The 7,500-nt window shown below is 45.8% G+C and overlaps 1 protein-coding gene across 17 annotated transcripts in view; it reads left to right on the top strand.

The window, feature by feature from the left end:
* Positions 1-7,500, top strand: part of chd9 (chromodomain helicase DNA binding protein 9) — a 100,641-nt gene that overhangs the window by 15,181 nt on the left and 77,960 nt on the right. The gene's annotated exons all lie outside the window — the stretch shown is intronic.

Genomic DNA, 7,500 nt, shown 5'->3' with positions numbered 1-7,500 from the left:
CAGACACACACACAGACACACACACAGACACACACACAGACAGACATGGAGCAAGGGGAGAAGGACAGGCTCGGCTGCACTGTGCGGTGGGGATAAAGTTCACCCTCTGCCTCGCAACACCAGCCATAATTAAAACCCTCCACGAATCAAGTAAATGCTGCTCCGAGAACTTTCCGTTCTCCCCAGCCCGGCTGCGTTAATGTTTTACTCCCTGTCTTTCTCTTTCCCTTTTTTTATGCGAGTGCAAAATGGAGGCTTGCCTTTGCCTGGGTAGTTTTTTGAGCAATCTATGGAAACACACATAGGCCCTGCTAATTCAATCAGGTTGGAACTTGGAGTCATATGATTTTCAATTTCTCCCCCCTTTCTCTCTCTCTTTCTCTCTCGCTCTCACACACACTCACACGCACACTTTCACACACTCACTCGCTCACACACACAGTGTCGCCATTATGTTATGGTGATCTGGGAGGCTTGGGCCGAGCCCTGTGTGTGTGCGAGTGACGGACTGACTCTGATAGTGTTGCATTGAGCAGTGAAGTCCCAGTCCCAGTCTCTGCCCCCCCCCAACCCCCCCCCCTCCCCGTCTTTATGTGTTTAGTGGAGCAGCCGAGCTGCTCGCTGTCTCCCCTGCAGCTGACTGCGGTCCAGGCCTCCTCTGTTTACCCTGTCATTAGCATCTCACACACGGCTCTGTGTGGAAGGCCATTGTGAGGATAGCTGGGGGAGTGTGTGTTGGTGGCTGTGTGTGTTGATGGGTGTGTGTGCATGTTTCTTTTATACGCCTGTGTGTGTGTGTGTGTGTGTGTGTGTGTGTGTATGTGCATGTTTCTTTTATACGCCTGTGTGTGTGTGTGTGTGTGCATGTTTCTTTTATACGCCTGTGTGTGTGTGTGTGTGTGTGTGTGTGTGTGTGTGTGTGTGCGCGCGCGCGTGTGCGTGCATGTGATTTTGCACCCCACACGTCTGCTCTGGTGTGAAAGCTGTAGAGGTCACCTATGGGTCAGCCACTCTGTCTGGTCAGTGGTCAGTAGTTCAGTAGGTGGGGGCAGACGCCTGGAAGAGGGGAGCGTCTGACTTCTATTCATGTCGTGTGTGTGTGTGTGTGGAAGTAAGACCCCAGTTCTCGATATGAAGCAATTTGAGTCTGCACAGGGCCATGCCACATCTGCATGCACACACACACTACGTACGCATGTTCTGCATTGCCTATTGCACTTGAGCTGAATCAGTGTCCTGCACGAGAGCACGCTCTTCCTCTGTGCTCATCGTTGCAACAGGCATCACACTTTCACCACACTGTGGTTTTACTTCAAAGTGCTTCCCTCTCCCCACCCACCATGATACGAAACTCTGAGTGTGTAAGTGCAGATAGTTTTTTTTTTGTTATGAGCTAGATTTGCCACCTATTTGGTGATGGAGGTGTTGATAATTCATCCTCTTCTTTCCAATTCTGTTGTGAGACTGAATTTCCATTCAGAATTGCCTCGCAGGGATGTGTGTGTGTGTGTGCGTGTGTGTGCAAACTGTGTGTGCACGCCTGCCTGCATGATTTTCTGCGTGCGCTCGCGCGCACGCGTGTGTGTGTGTGTGTGTGTGTTGGTGTGGGGGCAGGGGATGGAGATACAGACAGAGTGGTAGATGAATCGTCACTATCTGTGATGCCTCAGTACCCTGAAAAGCCATCCTACCTGTCTCTTGTCTCTTGACAGAGAGGAAGTGAAAATTAGAGCAGAAAAAACTGCTCTCTCTCTCTCTCTCTCTCTCCCTCTGTCTCTCTGTCTCTCTTGCTTTCTCTCTTTCATTATCTCCCTCTCTCTTTTTCCCCTGACTTCACCTAACTGCACCCCTCTGGGCTCCAATGAGTTTTGCATTTTGTTGTGTGTGTGTCTGTCTGCAAGTGTGTGTGTTCCTGTTTCTATTTGTGTTGTGTGTGTGTGTGTCTGTTTCTGTCTAGTTTGCTCTTATGCTGCTGTCTGCCTGATGCATCTCTCTCTTTCTTTCTCTCTCTCTCTCTCTCTCTCTCTCTCTCTGTCTCTCTCTCTGTCTCCCACTTTCTCTCTCCTTCTCCCCTCTTCCTATCTCTGACCTAAATAATAAACGAATGGTAAAGGTCTAGAAGTAAGCTCCCTGCTGTGCCCCACCCCCACCGTCACTCAGACGCCCCCTGATCTGATGTGGGCTTCAGCTCTGACCTCAGCCGCACAGTAGCCAACACAGACAACCTCCCTCTCTCTTCCTTCCTATCCCTCTCTCTCTCTCCCTCTTTATTTCTCTCTCTCTTTCTATCTCTCTCTCCCCCTCTCGTTTTCTTCCCCCCTCTCTCTCTATCTCTCTCTCTTCCTATCTCTCTCTCTTTCTCTGTCTCTCTTCCTATCTTTCCTCTCTTTCTTTCTCTTTCTCTCTTTCTTTCTCTTTCTCTCTTTCTCTCTTTCTCTCTCTCTCTCTCTCTCTCTCTCCCTTTCTTTCTCTCTTCCTTTCGTTCTCCCCCTCCCTTCCTCCATGTTTTTGCCTTGTACTCAATTGGGGTTACTCTATCTCTCTCTCTGTCTGGCTCTGTTTGTCTATCTCTTTTCTCTAGTCTCTCTCTCTCTCTCTCTCTCTCTCTCTCTCTCTCTCTCTCTCTCTCTCTCTCTCTCTCTCTCTCTCTCTCTTTTGCCTTAGTCATGTTTTCACACAGCCTTTTCCTTATTTCCCCTCATATGTTTGCTCGGACCTAGAAAAACAGATTTCTCAAATGGACACCTCAATTCATTGCCATGGTTAAAGCTGATTTTATTTATTTTATTGTTGCTACCATTTGGTTGTTGTTAAAGCTTAAGTGTTAGCACGTGCTGACTAGCGTGTTGAATGGCATCCATAGTAGTAAGAGTCATTGGTTGGACTAGTGGAGCAGGTAGGTAAATTTTTGAACCCAGAAGTGCATTGTGGCGGTTCCTGGTGTTTCCATGCTTCAGGGTAATGATGTGTTGTTCCTTAGGTAGGGTGTGATGAGGGCCCCAGGCTAGCCATTTATCAGATGGCTGGTTAAGATAAATTATTTGTGTGTGTTTGTGCGTGCGTGCGTGTGTGCGTGTGTCTGTCTGTGTGAGTTTGTGTGTGTGTGCGTGCATGCGTGCGTGTGCGTGTCTGTCTGTGTGTGTTTTTGTGTGTGTGTGGGCACGAGTGAGAGTGAAAGACTGGTTCTACAGGCTGCTCATCTCTTTCCATCCGTGGTAAGCCTACATGTCGTCTCTACCTCACTGCACGGCTGGCTGGCTCCAAGCATTTCCAACCCATCCATCTCTTTATCTCCCATTTCTCTCCCTCCTTCTCCGTTTCCGTTGCTCCTCCAGCGACGCTGCCATGCGTGCTGCAGTGCCATCTGGAAACCTGGCTCCGCGCCCCTCAGACAGAGAGTCTCTCACTCTCTCCCAGATGATGCTCCCTCAGGCCAGGGCCACGCTTTGAGTGTCCCAAGAGTCCGCGATCGTCCGCTGGGGTGACAGAGCGATGTAAATTCAGTGGGTGTAGCCACCACGGCTCCGTGCGGACATTTGTTTACCATCCAGTTTTTTTTTTTGTGACCGCGCGGCCACAATACCACAAGGGCACGGACAGCAAATGGACGAACTCCAAATAGACAAAAAAAGTATAATAAGAGCTACACTTCCGTGCTGTCCACAGCTGTCTGTGTGCTCTCTACAAGTGTGTAGACTCAAGGCTTTAGACTCCACCTACAAGCCTCCTGTGGTGCAGCTAACTCATGTAGCCTGGTTCAGTCATGGCGCTAACACCTGTCCTGACCTGGAGGGTGAGCCTGAACCTAAGCCTCCACCACCCACACGCTCTTACACAACGTCACTAAACATATCTGAACCAGGGCAGCCTGGTGCTCCTTAAGGCTGCTTCCGGCAACTCCCCACCTTCTCTTCTCTCCTCTCACTCTCTCCTCTCACTCTCTCCTCCCTTCTCTTCTCTTCGCTCACTCTCCTCTTCTCACCCCTCCTCTCTTCTCTCCTCTCACTCTCTCCTCCCTTCTCTTCTCTTCTCTCACTCTCATCTCCTCTTCTCACCCCTCCTCTCTCCTCTCCTCTCCTCTCCTCTTGTCACATCCTGAAGCTCATGGTGGCCGAGAGGCTCCTTGTTCACAGCAGACTGCCCCCCTTCCATCTCTCCGACTCCCTATCTCTGTCCCTTTCTCTCTCTATCTCTCCTCCTCTCCTTCTCTCTCTCTCTCTCTCTCTCTCCCACGCCTATGTGTGCATGGTGGCAGTGGTGGCCAGTGAGGGGAAATGGCCAGCCAATTTGTCTGGGTTAGCCATGCTGCACGCTCACTCGGCCCACCAGCGCTCTCTGAGACCGCGAGGAAAAGGCCGCCGAACGCTAGTGCTGCTACTGTTTTTTTAATGAAATAAAGGCTAGCAATTAGCTGCTCACCCAGCGTTCAGGAGCTAATACACTCCTAGAGCGGGGAGAAGTAGCTTACGTGGGAGACCTTTTTTCCTCCTGCACCTCCTCATCTCTCTCTCTCTCTCTCTCTCTCTCTCACTCTCACTCTCACTCTCTCTCTCTCTTTTTTTTGCTCTCTTTTACTCCCTACCTCTTGTTATTGGTGCGGCGTTTGGGGAATGCTGCAGAATGTCCCAGTGCTGCTACTCTTCTGTTAGTGATAATCAAACCGCGTTCATTAATAGCACGTTGCAGTGGCGCGCAGAATTAGCGTAGCAGTCTGTGAGCTCTGTGGCCCTGGATGGAAATCTTTATAGCTAATGCCTATAAATATCCCCGGCTTGGAGGCCCACACAGAGGCCCGTTTTGGAAGTGTGCTAGGTCTCTTAAGTGAAGGAGTTATGAAGAGATTGAGTCCTTCCTAGTGTGAGATTTCTCTTAAGTTTTTGAAAACATCTCAGTATTGAGAAAATCAATGACTGAAATTAATTTCTTCCTGATTAAATTTCACTCCGTATCTAAATAGGATATAAGCCAAGCTACATTATACGTAGCTTATATGCACGGGTATAAAGACAAGTTGCATGGTAATATGCTGACCAGTATAGTTGACTGCATCATAAGGCCCTCTCTTAAGGCTAATTTCCCTTAGTTTCCTGTTCAACAACAATTCTGCTGCTCTACTAGAATGTTTTTTTTATAGCCAGGATGCAGCTGTCTCTGTCAGGTCATGTGAACACACTAACACTGCTGTTCACTATTTGTAATTTTGTTAGGCTCTTCTTCTATTTCTCCATACGGCAGTCATGAATCATACCGACCAGCTCTTTTCTTGCTTGGATCTTTTAGTTTGTAATCCCAAATAAAATAAAAAAGATTTGCCCCAAAACTTGTCATCCCTATTCCCAAATGAATTGATCGACAAGCATAAATGCATAACTAATGTCAGGGCTGGGTATTGGCACAAATGCCATAATTTGATTAGATTCCGATTCACAAGTGAACAAGTTCATTCTGATGTGATATTGATAGGAATGAGATCGAATCCTATATAGAAGTGCCCCCCACCCCCATCTTCAAATGGAACACTGTAATATGCATGTAACATTCTGCACGTACGCTAACTGAAATTTTATGAAAATATTTAATTTCTAAAATGTTTTTAGTTAAACTTACAGGTTTCCTATAACATTTTCTACTAGTCACATTGCTCTCATAGGTTTCTTCAAGTCCCAAATAGTGTTACTGTTATCCAACAGATGTGAGGAAATGTAATTTGTTTTTACTGACACGCTTTTCTGGCACTATAACTTAGGCTATTTGACAACTTGAAGGATTGATAAGGGCATTACACTTTTCATGTGGGAGTTGACAGATAAGCACTAATTAGGTCCAAAAGAAATTAAAATTTACAAGAGGCTTGAAAACCATTTTCCATTTTCAGCAGGTGAGCAGGCACATGGGCTTTCTACCCACCTACCAACTCAACTGCCTAACAACTTGGCTCTGCAAATCTCCATCATTTCTCATAAAGCAGCTTCACACCAAAAAATCTTGAATATTTGGATCAGTGAGGCTGGTCAGTCATATTTTTTTAGTTTTAGGCAACAGTATCGATGTATCTTGAATGGTTAAAGTTGTGTCTTGCATTGTGAAAGATTGTTGGGTATCAACGAATCACAATACTTGTGTGCCGATTCGATTTATATTGCGAATTTAGTTTTTTTGCGATTCGATAGTATTGAGTATTGCGGTTTTATTTCTTCTTTTCTTTCTTTCATTCTATTCTATAACAAAAACAAAATATGAATAATACACTTTTATGAGACAATATATTATGAGACATTTATAAAAAAAACTATTGTTTTCTAAAAAGAAAGGACATCATGTCTCCAGACGGTCCATTTTCTGCTCACGGTCTGTTTTGCTTGAAAAGGATATGAGTCTGTTGCTGTCTGCGGTACTCTGAAAACAAGAAAATATATATAATACTCAGAAAATATTAAGGCGGATCTCTGGTAAAAAATAATGGGAGAAAAAAAGGATTCTGAGGAAAAGAACTGATCGTCACCAAAACAAATCACAATACATGAATCAATGTTTTTTTTTTTTCACCCCAGTATCAATCTTTTTCCAGCAAATTAGCACTATGATCATCTTCCTCTGCCGATGCGCTGAGTAAATGGAATCCGGCTCTGAGGACAAGCCTCAGAAAATAAGGTCTTAAAAAAGTGTATGAATTACATGGCCACAGTAGCTGAAATTGTATTTATTTAATTTTTTTTGTGATGTCATTGCCATATGTGCGTGTGTGTGCGCGCGTGCATGATATTCTGTGTTTGTTTTTGCGGTTAGGCCGAGGGCTAGAGGTGTTCTGTAGAACATTATGTGTGTGCAGCTTACTGAAGGGAGTATGAACTCCGTTATTTGTCTTAGATTAGACTTCTGCGTTCAGCAGTGTTTAGTTATGCACCTTTCCAGTGGAATACCTGCGCATTCCAGTGGAATGTCGTGGACAGGTCCTTGGTGGCAGTTTACCGTTCAGTTTCCGTTTGAACGTGACACCGGCTGTGGCTATGTTTTGCATATCAGCAGCATCCTTTGCCAAGATGACTTGGCCAGACGAGATGTGGATCTGGATGAAATTATGGGGTGGATTGTGGTGATATGACATCTGCCGGGGCTCCTGGCCGCTCATCCTTCTGAAACCTTCCCACAACTAGATGAGCACCATTCAAATCAAGACTGACCAATGGGACAGAGTTGTGCGCTGCACAATGACTTGCAGCCTTTTTTGCGATTTGCTAATTGCTCTAGTTCAAATTGCAATTTTGATTAAAAATCGATTTAATTTTGCAGCCGTTTTTTTTTTTTAGTGCTTGATTAATATGCCCATCGGGGCACCTTCCAGGCTTTCATAAGCCACCTCTAGTTCTCTGGCCTTTACACTGTAGATTTGAAATGGACGCTCGATGTGGAGCTTGGAACAGTCTAGATATGTGCGTGTGACAAATCTTCTTATAATTTGTTTGTTTTTATATGTGTGGGTGTGTGTGTGTGTGTGAGTTT

Source organism: Alosa sapidissima, chromosome 14 (genome assembly GCF_018492685.1).
Source record: "Alosa sapidissima isolate fAloSap1 chromosome 14, fAloSap1.pri, whole genome shotgun sequence".
NCBI classification, from domain to species: Eukaryota; Metazoa; Chordata; class Actinopteri; order Clupeiformes; family Clupeidae; genus Alosa; species Alosa sapidissima.
Note: the sequence above shows the minus strand (reverse complement) of the source record. Positions and strands in the feature narration are given on the sequence as shown.